Below are 18,324 nucleotides of genomic sequence, written 5' to 3' on the forward strand. Positions count from 1 at the left end.
ATCTTCCATTTCTCCCTGATGCCCTAAAATTGAGACTTCCTTCCTTTATTTTTTTCATGTTTTATAGAGTAACAACCCACTTTCCAAAAACTAAACTATACCTCTTAATCTCTATGAGAAAAAATGAAAGTGATAAAAAGGTAACTTTCAGTAGAACTTAACACAGAAATATCTAGAGATACTGAGCTGTGCTTATTATGTGTGTACAAGTTATCTCTGTTTAACCTTGACCCAAACAAGATCTTCTGTTCATTAGGAATGTCTAATTCACTAGTAAGAGAATAATGCCTCTAAAATGAATTTATTTATTTTAACTTATCAGAGGAAAAAGGAATAGATGTATAAAAGTAATATTGCCTTTGTAGTGGTTCTATATGACTCCCCTATTTTTTAAAGATTCTTCTCATCAAAAAAATACAGTTTATTTCCCTTCTTTTTTGTTTATGAGACAACCTTAATGGTATGATTTCAATAAATAGAAACTGGTGGACGTGAATGATGTTGACTTCCAAGGACAGGTTAGATAAGCCTCATTTATGAAAGCCTAATTCTCTCTCTCTCTCTCTCTCTCTCTCTCTCTCTCTCTCTCTCCTCTCTCTCTCTCTCTCTCTCTCTCTGCCCTTGGAAACCACCCACCGTATTGTGAGCAAGCCCAGGTCACATGGAGAAGCACATGTAGGTATTCCAGTCAACAACCCCAAGTAAGTCAGAATCAACCACTAGACATGTGATAAAACAAGTCTTCAGATAATTCCACCCCCTGCCTGTGAACTTAACTGCCACAGTTGAAACCAAGTGGAAGAAATAAGCACTGTTTCTACCAACCCCTCCCCAAACTGAAGATTTGTGAGCAAAATAAATGTTGTCATTGTTTAAGCCACTAAGCTTTGGAGTAGGTTATAATGCAGCCACGGATAATGGGAACAACCATATAATTGTAACCAGAGTTCTTGTACTCGAAGAACCAGTGGTAATTTAAATGACACCTTAGTAGAAGATACTTAGGGCTGGTGGTAGGTGCTCTGGGTGTGTCTAAGACGAGGCAGGAAGAATGGGAGGCAGCTGTAGAATTGTAGCCTCTGAAGTTTCTCTCAAGCTTTCCCAGTTTTGCTAATTCAGAGATAGATTTACATATTTATAGCTAACACTCCACCTGGTCCTACCCTTTTTTGTACCAGGAAGGCTTAATTCTTTACTTCCCATTAGAGTTGTAGCTGAACACAACTCTCACTCTGTTCCTTTGCCCATGCTGTTAGCTCAACCTGGAATGCCTTCTCTGTTCTAACTTTGAGATCACAATTTCAGAAAACTGCCTTGTCTAAATGTAGCTCTGGACATCATGAGCATCCAGTACAAAGGTTATTCAGTTGCAGGTAACATGAGACTATTTTGACCTACTTATACAAAAAAGAGAAAGGGAGATAAAATTTGTTGTAAGAGCTTGAGGTAGCTCACAAAGTCAAAGGAAAAAGCTACAGATGCAGATCTCTGAAAAGACAGTAATGAAGACTCTTCCAGGAATCAAGGCTGGTAAAAACCAGGGTCAGCCTTTAGGGTTACTACCACTGAGACACACTCTGGCTGCTTTTCAGTCCTTGGATCACTCAGTGCAAGAATTACTTCCCTAGTAGAGAGCACCTGATTAACTACTATAGGGCACATTCAATTGCTTTATCCAGGCAAAAATGGAACATCTCATTTGATAGTTTCACCAAGACTGTTTCCAGTTGAAGACAAGTAATATGCCAATGTAATAACCACATATTGTGTACTCAATGTCCACCATAACACCCGATCCTTCAAATAAGGCCATGCCCCCTATTATTCATTCCTCTGGCACCCAGTACTTCTCTTGCAGAGCATGCTCACAACAGTAAGGCCTGTAAGGGGGTGCGGGGGGAGGGTCAATAGGGAAAAAAGGGGACATCTGTAATACTTTCAACAGTAAAGATAAATTAAAAATTGGAGGGGGGGGTAATCACTATTTAATACCTGAGTTCCCTACCATCTATAAACTCTATGAAAACAGGGACCACTTCAGTCTAATTTCATCACTGTATTCTCAGCACCTAGTGTAACAGCAAAAGGTTCTCAATAAATATTTGTTGAATATGTGAACAAACACTTCTTTACCTTTGTTTTGTTATTTATTGTTGCTGATACACAAAAAAACAACAACACACACACATATTCTTACTTTAGTTGAATGGTAGATTCCTGTGGGAAGAGTCTATTTCCCTTAATATTCAGTAAGTATTTGCCAAGTGTGGATGATGTCCAGAAACATCCAATTCAGAAGCAGTTCAATTCAAAAAACATTTATCTGGCACTTAATATAGGCAAGATCCATTTTCTGTCCTCTAGGGGCTTGCTACCAGCAAGGGAGGCAGACAAATGCACAAGTCATGATAATACCAGACAAACACTGGAGAGGGCTGCAAAAGAGGTTAATAATGAAAGGCGATTTGGAAAACAAGGGAAGGCAAAATTCACTGTAATGAGGAAATCAAGAAGCTTAGCCAAAATATTTTGACCACAAAAAGGGGGGTGGCAGCAGATTAGGATACGTGCCATAGGAATTTCTAGATAAAATAACCTCTCAATACGTTCATTATAAGCAACTTAAAAACCACATCAAGATATGAAATGGCTATTTGTACCTGGCTCTTTTATCTAATTGATATGGGGTGCTATTTAGCTAGCAGTGTACCGCTATATAGAATCTATAGGTTTTTCTCTAAAATGCGAATAGCTATAGGGGAAAAGAATGCATCTCTGATGAAACAGAAAACCAAGAACCAAGGTGTCCTTTCTAAGGGTAATATAAAAGGATTGCCATTTTTATGGGGCAAATCACCTTACAGAGTGCCTAATAGTGAGAAAGCCTTTTTAAATATTTAAGTAAAGAAGGTAAACTAGATATTCCTAGGGGTGTCTAAGACTGTTAAAAGTCTCAAGGATTTTGAGGAAGGTAGATTTTGAACCCCCATGAAGCATAAAATCAGAGAGAGCAATACTTTTTTAAAATCTTATATAGAAGAAGCAATTCTTCTCCTACGCACTGACTTTTAATCAGGACTTGTTAAGAATGAAACTTAACTTTTATAAAAACATGGAAAATTTGGCTATAAAGTGCAGTGCTAGATGAAAGTGTCTTTAAGGTGGTGGCTAGAGGGAGAAGGGTGGGAAAGGCACATAAATGCTGGCTAAGAGGCTCAATAAATAAATCTGTACCCGATGTATAGCACAGTATGAGGAGTGGCTTGTGTTCCCTCTGTACAATATAAATCCCTTAATAGAGTTCAGCCCTGTCTTAGTTTTTTGAACATTATCCTTTCCATGATGACACTACCCAGTGGCGCAGCCACTGCTTAGTTACCCCGCGACAAAACCACCGAAGGAATCGCAGTAAAAGCTGGAGTACCTAAGGGGAAAACATCCTATTCACTCAATGAAGAAAGTCAGCACTGTCAAGAAACACATTATGTGAAGGAGATAGGCACTGCCACTAGCACTCTCAAGCAGAGTTTCTCTCTTAATATTAACACGAACATGTACATTAATTCAATCTGAAAACATGATTTAATGTTTTTCAATATCACCATATATTTATCGACATCAATTGACACATGTTAAATAAGTGGTTTTAGAAGTGGCAGTAATTTCTGATAGGCCTGTATGGGGCATGAATAAATATGTAATTTAAAACGTGTGGGGTTGCCATGGTAATAGCAACAACACAAATATTCTCCCTTAGTGATTCTAACTACTTTGATGTCTGTAAAAGGAAGTAGGTTGTAGTAATCTCAACCAAAATTTCTAAGTATCCTTAATAAAAATAACCATATTTCCCCCAAATATAGTTTCAAATGTCAATTTAACCTATTTAAATATTCACGGCATGCTCAATTCTTAAAAGTGTTGCACTGAATGTTTTTTGAGGTTATCTTATTTTTAGTATATTCCTTTAAAATCTATATATGTAAAAGCCCAGTGACCAGAATGGCAGAATGACCAGAACGACTAGAACGACCAGTGGCTATGATGCACACTGCAGCAGCAAACCAGCCTGATACAGGCCCCGATTGCCCCCCCCTCTCGGCTGACCCAGCCCCCATCAGCTCCCAACACCTCGTTCAGGGGCAGGGCTGGCCGCCAACTGCCCGCGGTCCCTCCCCCCGGTGGGCCTGGCCCAATGGGCCCCCATTGGGGCAGGCCAGCCAGACCCCACCAGCACATGAATTCGTGCACCGGGCCTCTAGTATATACATAAAAGGTTTTCCCCAGCTGGATATCTCAGTTAGCTAGAGCATCATCCTGATACACCAAGGTTGCAGGTTCCATCTCTGGTCAGGGCACATACAAGAATCAACCAATGAATGCATAAATAAGCAGAACAAATCAATTGTTTTCTCCTTCTCTTTCTCTCGCTCTCATCCTCTCTCTTAAAAAAAATCAATGAATTTTAAAAAAGTGTACAAAAGGTTTTTTCTTAAAGATAAGATTAGACAATCCTATTTAAACATTGGCTATAAAAATCCCCAAAGAACTGAAGACACCGTAGACATCTAGTCACAGCCATGTTCCAGAACCTAACATACCTAACCCTTTCAGACAGTGCTTTACTTTGGAGGCAGAAAGGGCACCCCACTAGGACAGAGAAGACTCAGAAACTAATCAAATTCTCTCTACTTCTGGAGCAGAGATAATACTCTCAATATCTAGCTTGAGTTTGGGCCTTTATGGAGAAACTTAGATTAGTAAAGCAGAACTTATCATATAAAGCCCCTCCCTCATAGGATCATTAATATCAGATCCACACTCCCTACAGGATCACTTCTCTGACCTGAGAAAGATACACTAATGCTCTAAGAAGTGTGTGTGTGTGGGGGGGGGGGGGGGAGAACTCACATTTACTAAGCATTCCCATGTGCAGGCTCCTTACTTGCCTTCCTTTCCGTAATCTTTAGCACTCTATCAGGTTATTTGAACTCTCATGTTCAAATACCCCTCTGTGAAGGTCAAGAGCAGTGATTAGACCCTTGGTTACAATCCTTCTGCTGCACCATTCTTCTGTCTTCATGTGACTTCAATGGGATGTTGCTTTTGCTCTGAAATTTTTGTCTAGTTCACCTTGATCGAAAGCATCCTCTGAAAGATATCTGAGTATTTAATTGGAGGCAAATGCTATTTTCCCTAGTGTCGGCAACAATGTGGTCAATGTAGAAAGAAAGAAGTGCTTGGTCTAAGAGCTGGTAAATTCCCCAGGAGAGGCAGCTAGCACAACTTGGAGAAACACTGTCCAAAGGCAGGCTGCCATCAGGGTATCTGACTGAACCACAAGTTAAAGAAGCATTTGCTGTTGCCCACAGGCGTCTGGTTTCATATCATTTGTTTAATGTCAAAATTATTTTTAAAATCCCTATGATTCAAAAGAATCATATCCAATATTTTAAATTTAGAGAATAAAGTATGTAACTGCTCCTTTCTATCCTTGCTCACCACCTTGCCCATATATTGTCCAAGATAAAGATAGTGAGCCTGGCCTGTGTGGCTTAGTGGCTGAGTGTTGACCTATGAACCAGGAGGTCACGGTTTGATTCCCAGTCAGGGTACACGCCCAAGTTGTGGGCTCGACCCCAGTAGAGGGCGTGCAGGAGGCGGCCAATAGATGATTATCTCTCATCATTGATATTTCTATCTCTCCCTCTCCCTTCCTCTCTGAAATCAATAAAATATATACATATATTTTAAAGAGATAGTAAATTAGTGTCTCTTCTAGAAACTGGTTGTTATCTATTTATTTTTTTCCTGAATGGACAGTCAGAGAAAGCCATGTCTATTGTGTCTGAAGAAGGAAGGGGTGTTGTCATCAAGAGAAAAGGACAGAACTTTTCTTTGACCGAGAAAGCCCTGGGGATGATGCTTCCTTAGGGAGGAGCAGGGCTAATTCTGAAGTTTTCAGATGTTTTGTTGTTCGTTTTCTGATACCTGTTGCTAAAAGGTAATCAAATTCCTTCTAAAAATGGCAAGCTCATTTTCAAGTCTTTAATAAAGTGTGGTACGACTGGTATTTATTCAGAGCTGGTTACATTCCAAGCACTCAATAGGGCTTTACAGATCACCTCATTTCAACCTCGGACCTGCTCTATGAGTTAAGTGCCATCAATATCTCCATTTAGAGATAGAAAAGATGAGGCTTGAACCTATATGTACCTTGCCCAAGGTCTGACTCCAGAGCTGTGACCCACTATTATATTACAAATAAGCAAACATGAATTCTAGAAGAAGAAGAATAGAGACTGGAGAGAGAGGGAGGAAGATGTAAATCTAGTTCCTTCTCCCTTTGGACATGACAAAGAAACAATTACTAAAGAATGGCATTTGACAGCTGTCACAGAGAAGGGAGCTGAGAGGCTGGATGAAAAAGGTGAAGGGGTTAAAGCAAAAAAAAAAAAAACAAACAAACAAACAAAAAAAAAACAAAACAAAGACAAACAAATACCAAAAACTCATAGACAACAGAGTATGGTGACTACCCCATGGAAAGAGTTGGGGAAGAGTTGGGGAAGGTAGGAGAGGATAAAGTGGGGAAGGTAGGAGAGGATAAAGTGGGGATAAATAGTGATGGAAGGAGACTTGACTTGGGGTGGTGAACATACAATACATTATATAGATGACATATTATAGAATTGTACACCTGAAACCTATATAATTTTATTAACCAATGTTACCCCAATAAATTCAATTAAAAAAGGAATGGCATTTGTGTTTTGCAGAGTAGGCACCAAACTCTATGATAAGAACATTGTGAATGTAATATATCCTAAATCGTTTAGCAATCTGTTCTTCTTCCTCACATTTTGGTAATAGTTTTTCTCAAATATTTAGGCTTCTGACCAATGAACAACTTCTGAAATACATGAGTGTGAAGACTGAGATTTCCTGGAGAGTCACAGGAAACAATGAGGTAAATAGAACGTCAATATGTAATGTTGGCTGTAGGCTCTTTGAAGGTGGGGTGACTTGTTCATTTTTCCATCCTCAGCATCCGGTGCAGTGGATGAGCTAGGCCAGGTGATTGACTCTGTCTGGTGTATTCCCCACCGAGGCCCCAGAACCAACCCACCTCCTGCCACAAGCAGGTGCTCACACTGTTTGTTGAGTAGATGAATTCACTGCATGAACGGTATAGTAGAGAAAACATCTATATAATAAATAGAACAAAGTATGGGTTTCACTTCTATTGTACCACGCTGTACCTACATTGTATGTATGTACATCTTTTTATAGGGGAAAGTAGCACAAATGTGAGAAAATCCGTTTGAAAACTTTTCACAGCAAAGAAGAGAAATATACTAGTAACAAATGGACACACAGAGTTGATGAAAATTCCTTGAGAAAGTAATTTCAAAGATACAATATAGAAATGATCCCAGGATATTATGGTTTTATTTTCATCAATTGTTTTATTTTGAGAGGAAAAGCTGGTTCTTTTAACTTCTATAAATGTGCCCCTCTCCAAAAAAATAAAAATAAAAAATGTTTCTTTGTACAGCTTTGTGACTGTCAGAGAGCAAAGGAGGAAATGTGATAAATTTTGACAGAGAATAATAATAATAATTTAACACCTGTTTTATTTATTCTCTAGTATCCTCTCTGGAAAAGGGCATATATACTAAGAATGAAATTAAATGACAAATAAAATGACATTGTAATTTCAAAGAGTGCAACATGTTAAAAATTTGATAACCATTATAAAATACCCACATAATCACATTTATATTGAAAATGTCATCACCTTGTATCTATATTTTAAATATATAAAGTCAATCTTTAAAGTATTTAAACATAATTCACATATATATTTCTTTCTTCTGATGGGCACAATTGTGCTATTTTGCTTTTACATTACATGAAGTGTTTCACTATATAAGCTCATTTCAAATATTGTTAAACTAGAGGCATTAAATTATTTTTATGTTCACTTGTTAAATGTTCAAATATGGTTATATTAAAGGAAACAATTTAACTTTCAGCCATCTATTTTTGAATTTTAAGTCATTTTTTTTCTAGGCTGCAAAAGTGTATTACCAAATAAATTGACAAAACATCTCAGCAACTAATATAAGCATCTAATTTTAATGCCTTCTAATCACACAAATTAATATGAGATTTTTCTGCTTGTGAATGACCTTCTTCAAATTATCCCCCCATTTTGGCTGAATCAGAACAAGTGTGGGCTATTTGATAAAAAACCCTAAGTGTGTGAAATAAGAGCCCTCGTCTCTTCTGCCAGACTCCTCTTGACAGAAAAATGATAGAAGCATCACATCCCTGGGAGAGTAAATGCAAACTGACAAGAGATGAGCCTTTAGATGTTGAATATAATCTTGAATTGTGCTTGAAGTGTCTTATTATCTTGTCTTTTGATGTCTGAAGGGGTGGCTTATTGTTAGAAAAAGGAAAACCCTAGCACATCTTTGCCATCTTTAAAAATTGTTTGGCCTTTAACAACTGCTTTTCCAACTAATGTCCATTTCTCCTGACAATAAATATGGCAGGTCGTCGGCAAGTGACAAACAATTTACTTTACATGCCACACTTTTATGGGTTTTGAGAGCTCATGTGGAAGTGTATCTTAAAAGGCCCATAGAAATTAGCAGTATTATAAATGTTAAGAAGCCTGAGGTCTGTGTGCATATACTGATGTGAAGTTACTCGTCATGGTTACTTCCTGCTGTTTCTGGTTTTGTGTCTCGCTGGTGCCAAACTCAAAATTCAAGATCTTTATTTATTGACTAAAAATAGCCAGGCAAAATAAAAAAGTAACAACCCAGTCTGATAGGTTCCATGAAGGAAATGCTCTGTATATATATTTCCAGTGCACACTACAATATTCAGAATAATATTGAAACAAAATCCTATTTCTAAGTAGGATATCAAGGGCAACGCTGGCCTTGCTGAATTTTGTCTCCTATCTCAGACTCCTTAGCACTTTTTCATTTCTGCTGTCCTTTTGGTACCCCTACCCTTTGTATCTACCATTTGTTTTGTGGTTTTTGTTTTAACTTAAAAGTTTAATGATGTTCCCCGTCAATAGGATTCCTTGGCAGCTAAATCACAGCCATGCCCGTTTTCTGTCACCCAGCCAGATTTTGTGAAAGCTTTCAAGATCTTTCCTCAGACCTCCGTCACTCTAAGAATCCATAAGAATTCTCCAAAGAACCATAAACTGTTACAGGGTTCAGGTTATTGTATCATTATAAAAACATATTGATACACTACAGATGACAAGACGGGTAGCTACCATTCGAGGCCCGTGCTACCCCCTCAGCTCAGTGCCATCAGCAGTCTCCAATCAGACCAGTTATGTTCTTTATGTTTTTTGTTTTTTTTTAAATCAGGCACCTAAAGATGTTAATCCCTTTGCAAACATGATGCTTACTTTTTAACACTTTACTGATTGCCTGCAGATTCTGGTTGGATTGTTAGAAAATTACTATAAACATGGAATCTAATGGGAGAGGTAAATATTCTAAACTAAAGCAAAGAAATAGACCAGTATTCCTGTAAATTTGAATAATTTCTTAGGTAACTCTTAATAAAAACCTGACTTAATCTTAGGAATCATAAAATGATGAACCAATTAACACCTAAAACAACTGTTTTTGTTTCTTTCCAAAAGTTTATGAAAGTTTCCTACATAATCCAGATGAGCCCTGTTCTGAATATTTACCCACAGATAGACTGCAGTGCTTCTCATTTTGTACACTGTATGTTTCTTTTTTGACACATTTACATCTTCCAATAGTTTGCTAAATGAAATTAGATGCATTAAGGGAAAATGCAGTTTGGGAAAGGGTATTTCACCACCTACACCACGGCCACATCTATAAAATTTTAAATACAGGAAAATTTTCCATTTGATTTTTTTATTCTCTCTTAGCCTCGGTTGGGCTTACCAAGAATTCATTCTGCAATAATACTTTTTTGGGCTTTTTAGACAATTCCGAATGTTCAAATTTTTAAATCAAATTAATCCCTCAGCCCCCTTTCTACTTCAACAGTGATGATTTTTGTCATGCAATAGGTAACCACACATCATTAATTTATGAAAATAAGTCTTGCCATAAAAGACAAATCAGCACATAGGTGGCCATCAAGCACTGCAAAAGGAGATTAATCACACCATGCTATTTTAATATCAAATGCTTAAAATATGATTTCTTTATTGTGCATCTACCTTGATATGTGTACATGTAATTGTATATTTAGGCACATGGAATCCTAACAGGAGTGTGTAACAAAAATTGTGCTTACTAACTACTGAACACAAAATACCTTTCACTTAAAAAAGGGAAAGATGTTTATCTTGTAATATATGTATATCCTACAAACAGACAAATATTTAGGCACCCAATATTTAGATTTCAAGAGTCTTTCTGGCTTGGGCAAGTTTGGTATGCTTTAAGCACATATAAATCATAGTGTGCAGGAACCCCTAAATCTCCTGGCTGAATTAAACGGCACAAATTCTGAGAAATCCTGTTGTTTCTTCTGCTCAGTGTAATAGCCTCAAAGAAGACACTGGAACTTGGATTATCGCCCAACTATGCCTGAAGCAATCCTATAATATTAATAGTTGTCCTTTATTCACAAGCTTAATTTGAATAAGCTTATCTGGAAACTTATTTTCAATACTATACATAAGTATAGTATAGAAACTTTTTTTCAATACTATACTTAAGTGATGTATGTATAGCATGAGCAAAATTATTATGAATTAGGCTTTATTAATTTTATGATAGGGAAAATTCACGCATATTAGTAATTTGACCAGACAACTGGAAGTCTCACACAAACACTTGAAAAAATATGGAGGACACACTAGGGACACACGCACGTTTTCCACGGGTAGCGTCACATTTACTCACTGTGCAGTCATAATGCCCAAGAACAAAAGCACAGAGAAGCAAAAATAAAGTATGGAACTGATAAGTAAATAGAACTGCAAGTGGAATTTTAAAATTGTTATTTTAAAACACTCAATGTAACCTTTAAATATGCATTTCCTAGCTTTCACAAACTTTTATTACTGAATTTTCCCCCTCATTAATAGGATGAAATTAAAGTAACACAAGATACTTGGAAGGTACCTCAATCTGGAAAATACTGATTATTTTACAGAAAAAGATGAAATACTGAGAAAACTGCTACTGCCAAATACATTCATTAAATCATTAAATGGTTTCATGCTGGCTATCACTGGTACATTATAAATGTCCTAAAAATATCTTAATTCTACTTCATTCTCAGGCAACAGTAATAGGTTTTATTTTAGTTATTTACTAAGGATATTTTAAAGCTCTTGATTAAAAAAAAGGTTTAATTACAGAATCTTATTTTCAAATGGTCTTCAGTAAAGCAAACCTCTTAAGCATGTAGTTTATGTGTAATATTACTTAGTTTGTCTAATTGTAATCTATATTTTTTCCTCATATTTTCAAATAGTTTTGATGGCAGTGCAGTCCTCTAATAAAAGTGACTAAGACTGTATAAGTTATGTTGTTCCCAGTGGGTAATTTTTTAATTAAAATTAAAAACTGTATATTCTTGTCACATATAAGATTAAAAGCACTTTAAAAGGAAAGACTGAAAAAGAAGCTTGAGTATGGATTTTCTTTTAAACTATCAAATAAAATATAGACTTTCATATAATATACTAAAACTTTTTTAAGTGGGTGGAGGAAGAGGAGGGGGGTAAATGGTGATGGGAAAAAATAAAATTAGAATATACCTTAAAAAAGAAAAAACTACGTTAAACGGGTAAAAAAATATAAAATAAAAGAGATGTCAAAAACTATGGATCTTGATTAGGTAGTTTTTTAAAGAGATTTTTGAATACAAAAAAGTTAATTTCCATTCTCTGAGAATTACAAACTTGCTTTAACTAAAAGAGATTCGGTGTTGTTGTTTTTTTCTGATTTCTGTGTTCACACTAAAAAAGCTTGTCCATTTTTGATAGCTCACAACAATGTCACAAAACAGTGCAAGAGATGTCACCAAACTATTATGCCCTTGTTTCATATTGTTATGAAAGCTGACTTTAAAAATCAGAGGGTGGGAGTTTACATTTAAAATATTGGGTCAGGTCAACATGTTTGATAAATAGAAATCATTAGAACCCCCCATACTGCCAAAGCCTAAATACTCCTTTATGAATGAATTTTAGTATACATATTACTTAAAGGTATTCCCAAAGGGAAGTCCAGTGTTGACAGATTTAGAACCTCATTTAGGCTCGCAGCATAAGGTATATGTGCAACTGTAAAATAGCATACTGAAACAAATGATGCTCACTTACTTCCCTTTAAAAGCAATGACACTTGAAATTTAAAAGGATAAACATTTTGAAAGTTAAGACCGAAATGGAATTAATCAAAGGAAAACTAAACAAAAACATCAGTGAAGTACAGAACCTAGGAAGCCAGCAAACAAGAAAATTCCAGGGCCACGCTGGATATTAAAGACAAACCCATCTGCTGGAGAATGGCTGTTACTATGAGCTTTCTCCAGCTACCTCTGCCTTTGGATATTTTTTAAAAATTTATTAACCTGACAGCAGGAAACTTTACACAGATTGCCCCCCTGACAGGGTGCCAGTTTGGTATAAACACTTTGCTGTCTTCTTCTTTAGCATAAGAAAATCCAGAAACGTGGTAACTGGAGCCAGGTGCGTATTTGGGTAAATGGGACTGCTCCTCCAAAGGTCTCCGTTCTCAGAGAAGATCTGAACAATCAGGGCAGCCCAATAGCGAAACTGCACCCTCCACCTCCCTCCTTCGCATCTACTTCCTTTTTAATGTGCGAGTGTCTGATGTATTATTAATCCCCAAACATAAATCAGCAAGGTCGCCAATCAAAGAAAGTGCCAGTCCTCTCCCAAATTATCTGTTTACTGTCTAATAACAAGCAAGGTCCACTTCCAACAGTCACGTCTCATTTTTGAAGTGAAGGGAAATTTTATTTGTTCAATTCTTGAAAAGAGCAGTGCTAACTCTATAATTAAATCAGGTAATTGAGAAAGAAGGCAATTTACTCGAGGGCTGAGCCTTGGGAGCTTGAATCTGGAAGGCACCTCTATTTATTAATGATGACATAAACTGGCCTGGACGAACTACAAAAACATTATTATGCCATGTAACCTTTAAATCAGAAACACCCCAGACATTAAAAAGACTAAAATGAAACCATTTTATGGGGTGATGGGACAGATTAATATTTCTAATACTTTGTCTTATTTCCAGTTGTTTATAGAACCACTTAACAACAAGAAAATAAGAAGCCTAACAGTCAAAATAAAAGAAAAAATGCAAAACCGTATCAGCTTTTTGATTTGCTAATGTGTTACCCATGCAGTAGCATCCTCACACACTGCAATACTGAACTTTCTTCTCTAAGCAGAGGTCTGACCTGAGCACAAGCATGGCAAATGGACAAAAAAGGAAGACACTGAGGAAGTCCCCACTGAGTCTTATGTCAGGGATTGGGCACTATCCTCCACAGCTCAACAACGAACGTGATGAAAAGTTTGAACATCACTGCCATTTAACATGAATTTACTTTTATTTTGAAGCTTGCACCTGCTATTGAAAGTAGATTTATTTATCAGTGCAGTGTTACAATAGGTAAAAAATACTCAGCTAAATTTGTTTAAACACACACATAGACTCTCACTGGGGTGTTTTGTGTGTGTGTTTTTTTAAAGAAATACCTTAGTGCATTAGATTTTCTTAAATGTCAAGACATGTATTTAAAGGTGCATTTCCCCCTTAGTCATCAGAGAGCAGCATGACAAGGGCTTGTTTGACTATTAAACTATAATTGATTTTTGACAAATACCTTACATGCATCCCATTCACTTACACAAATACAGGTTTCTACTGGTTTCTTTTAAATAACTGTTTTCACATAGAATCTATCACTCAAATTACTTAGTTGATCTAAAAATATCCTGTTATAATATTTCCCTAGCAAAACACACGTTCTTCAGTAAAAAATAGTATCAATTTTTAATTGACATAATATTGAAGCTTTCAAAAATATAGAATCACGATGCATATTTTAAGTAAATAGATTTCTCTAGGGAATTTTCCTCATCACCTCCCAGCAAAATCCTTCTTGGGCTTAAGCCCTATGTCCTGATTATTGGCCCCAGCATATTTTATCAGAATATTACAAATATCCAAGGCACTGAAACCTTGAGAGAGACATTTAAATAAAGTAATAAAGACAGTGATGACATAATGAAGGCTCTACTAATGCACAGGAGAGAGGCAGCATCACCATAACGTGCAGTCCTCATAATGTCCTACCAATGACCTCCACGCTGACCTGCAGAGACCACTGTCTCAAGGGGTGACAGATAATTTAGTCCTTTATCCTTTTGTCATTGAAAATGACTCTACTGCCATAAATTCTAATCAAGTCAAACTGGATGGCAATTTAAAAAATAATCTTATAATGCATGTTTCGATGAGGAAGATAACAGAGAGGAAAGGAAAGGAAAAGCCCAGGACATTTTCTAGCAAGGAAGAATCACTGACTCAACTTTCAACCCTTTCCCAATAGTTCACAGATAAATGACATTGAAAATACCCACTCTTACAAGTACCATTGCATGCAATTTCTTTTAACCTAGAAAAACGTAATATCGTAAGAGAAAACCAACCACCAATTTTTATTCCAGGGACAATGTTTATATATGGCTTTTTGTTTACATCTCAGCTGGAGGCTTGAGAGTTGTGTGCCACAATTCACGTGCAGTGTGATACAACTGAGAGGCAAGACACAGAGACAACTAACCCAGCCACCCAAGGGAGTTGGGACTTTAACAACAGCAATCACGAGGTTTAACTTGAAACAATAAAAATATTCCTAGGAGGAAAACTGTTAACAAATCATCACTCAAATTTCAATCACATACGGGAGAAAATATTTGGGGTATGTTTTATGTGGTCTCCCTTCTTAGATGACACTGCACGGGCAAACTTTAGCACAGATATTTTTCTAGGGATATATATTACTTTCATCCTGTCTGTGGCCATTTTCCTGGCCAAGTTGTTGATGCTACCATTTGAGTTTTAGCATCCAACTTGACGGAATGTGGAACACTGAATTCTTGATGGGCATAACTAAAAATGAAGCACCACATTGACACGAGAGCTATAAATGTCACTAGAGAAACACAGCAACCTCTTCCTTTGAGATTGTTTCCCAAAGTTCCATGTTGAGAATGGTTTTGAATATGTCATCACATATTAAACGACTGGCCCTGTGTGGCATCACTCACTTGACCATGCAGCTGAAGCACAGTGAGACACAGAACCAGTTTCTCTGGTAATGCACCCCCCCCCCCCCCCCCCGGAACACATGTCTGTTCTACAAATGGTTTCCTACGGCTCGGAGCTTAGCATAATACAGTCAGGAACAGAAAAAGGAGATAGTTATTCTACAGGCTTTACCAGAGTAAACAATGCACCACTTAATGATATCACAGAGAACGAGCTACCCACATGTTTCTCAATGAAATGTGGACTCATCTCTCTTAAGTGTACTTTAGTTTCCATGGCTGTTCAAGTTAAGCAAAACGTTGCCTCTGATGTAATTACTCTATAAAACACAAGGGCGCTTTTCTGAACTTTCTACTTAGGCTGGCATATGGCTTCTGGTTTCTCCTTCTGATATTCTGAGCTGCTCAGAGCACTGAAATATTCTGCACAGTATGTTTCTCTTTGGATGCTGTTAAGTGCAGAGGTGCAATTTAAGGGGAGGCATAAAAGGCCCAATGGCTCCTGGAATTTCCTTTGTTTATCCATAGAGGGCATCAGCATTAGCCTTTCCCCTGCAGTTCTGTGCTGAAGGTGCCATACTGTGAGAGAAACAGACTTGTCCTCTGGACTGCTAATGTGAACAAGACACAGAAGGAGGAGTAACTGCCAAAGAAATCTATTCATACTGAAACTTCTCCTGGTGCTGCTTAATGTCTCTCCACAAAAGTAAATATATCAAGAGGTACACGATTTGTCATGATCTGCTTCTTTCATTAGAGGAGCACAGTTTTCAGTAATACAGTGCATATAATATAGGAATGATGCTTTAAGAGAGTATATGAGGAAATCATTATTTAGAAACAAACTTGGATATTCTCAGTTATTCAGGAAATAATGTGATTCTTCATTATCAAGTAAAAATTTAATCAACACTACATATAAAAGCAAAAAAGTTGAACATAAATATGGCAAATAAAATAAGGGTCTAATAAATGATCACCCATTGAGTGTTGCCAAAGTTGCTAATAATTCTGGGAGAGAAAGTTTTAGTCAGTTCCATAAGCTAGAATTCCTAAGCTAAGGTCCCAGTGATATTAAAAAGTGAGAGCATAACACACCCCAGAGCTTGAAATCTTAGACAACATGCGATGCTTTCCTTCCAATGTGCATTCTATTTTCTTTCACATTGTCTCCAGGTTCTTTTTTTCAAGTTTTCAAAACTGTTCGTCTACCTAATTGGAAACTGGAAAATATTCACTCTAGAGGCCAAACACAATTAGATGACATATAAAGAATATAAAATATAATATAGATTGTTCTGGGTTCTCTCTTACAAATTCAGAAGTGGAGAAATCCAAAGTGGAGATGAGTATCTACTATGATTACTAAACTAAACTATGATTCCTGGTTTAACCATAAAGATTCCACTTATGATATATCTTCAATGAAGTTTTAATTCAAATTTCTTTGACTCTCTTGGATTTTTAAAAGCGATTTCACTACACATGCAAATCAGTAAGGAGTGACATAAATCTATAACAATTTTCAGTGGTGGAAAATCTAAATAAATGTTGAGAAGCCAAATTAATTATCCCTCCATTCAAACCAATGGGGGAAAAATGAGAAGAAGAAAAAAACCAAGTTGGGTTTATAAGCCAAAGTCTACAACATGCATTTACTTTTAATAATGCATAGAAAGTTTAGGGACAAATAATCCTTTATCTGCAGTTAAATTAAATATACAATCAATTACTTTTGAAAAGTCAAAGCATTAGTTACTCAACATTAGAGAGGCTGGGCATGGCTTTTGCTTTCCTGTAATTTATAATTTTATCTGACTTCTCTCACTAACCCCCCTGAAATGAAATGAGTGTTTTAGGACACAACTCTTCCTACACAGATAAAAAGAGACTACAACAAAATATTTCTTTAGAGTGAAAATGCTGACACCTTAATGCCTAGGTATGGAAAATTTATGTCAGAGGTAGAGATGCTGCTTTTCGAAGAACAGGTAATATGCTAGAATCTCTTGAAGCTGGAATCTACTATACAACGGTATTTTACCAGCAGAAAAATTAACAAAGTTTATCTGCAGCACCCCCCTAATGTTTGATTGAGTGAACATTTAAAATCAGAGAAACACTCCTCAGGTGAAGCTGGCCTAGAATTGCCAAACTATCAAAGCTCTTTCTACAGGTTAAACAAAAATAAAGCTCCTATTTTAAACTGAATTAATGACTTTCTTAACAAAGCAGTCTATGCACTGATTTTTTTTTTTTTAAGTTCAGGAACACAATTGTTTATAACCTGAGACCAAGCAGTTCTCTGCCTGATTATGTACATATATAGGTATCAGGTTTCTATGTCAGGTTAATATAAATACACACACACACAGGTAAGTATGTATTACAGAGATATAGATATATATAGATATTTAGTGTTATAAACACTGGAAAATAATTAAAGCAAGTGTTTCAGGAGCAACTGTTCTGAAAGCCACATGTCACTCTGTCCCATAAAGCGCTTCTCCAGCAGAGACAAGTATCACCATCCATCACTCAGTCACCAGCCTCAACAACGGCTCCCCTTTCTGGTTAGAGATCACAGTTGCTTGAGTTGGCTTACAGAGTGTCATCCGTTTGAATAACAGATGTCTTCGCTGGAGTGGCTCTCTGCTTGTTTTTTGTTTTGTTTATGAAACAAAGATTCCTAAAAGGTCCTGAGCGGCCTCCACACTTAGGAAGAGGCTATCAACATGCTAAAGGGGAGAAGGTCAGGCAAGGGACTCAAAGAACCTATTTCCTTACCTCACCGCCCCTTTAAAAAAAAGAGACACTAATTGTGATTATAAAATGTTATTTATTTGAACAATCCCTGCAGTCACCTTTGTTTACCTGCCACAGAATGACTTGTATTGATATTTCTCAGCTCCCCTCTGTGGTCTTTTGACTACAGATAATAACACTTTACTCTCCTTCCCCTTAACAAA

At 36.8% G+C, this 18,324-nt stretch overlaps 1 protein-coding gene across 1 annotated transcript in view; it reads right to left on the minus strand.

Moving 5' to 3' along the window:
• LOC308246854 (POU domain, class 6, transcription factor 2-like) overlaps positions 1 to 18,324 on the minus strand; it is a gene marked incomplete at both ends in the record, with an annotated part of 125,463 nt that overhangs the window by 75,705 nt on the left and 31,434 nt on the right. The window lies entirely within an intron of this gene.

Source organism: Plecotus auritus (genome assembly GCF_963455305.1).
Source record: "Plecotus auritus genome assembly, chromosome: 4".
In the NCBI taxonomy this organism is placed as follows: Eukaryota; Metazoa; Chordata; class Mammalia; order Chiroptera; family Vespertilionidae; genus Plecotus; species Plecotus auritus.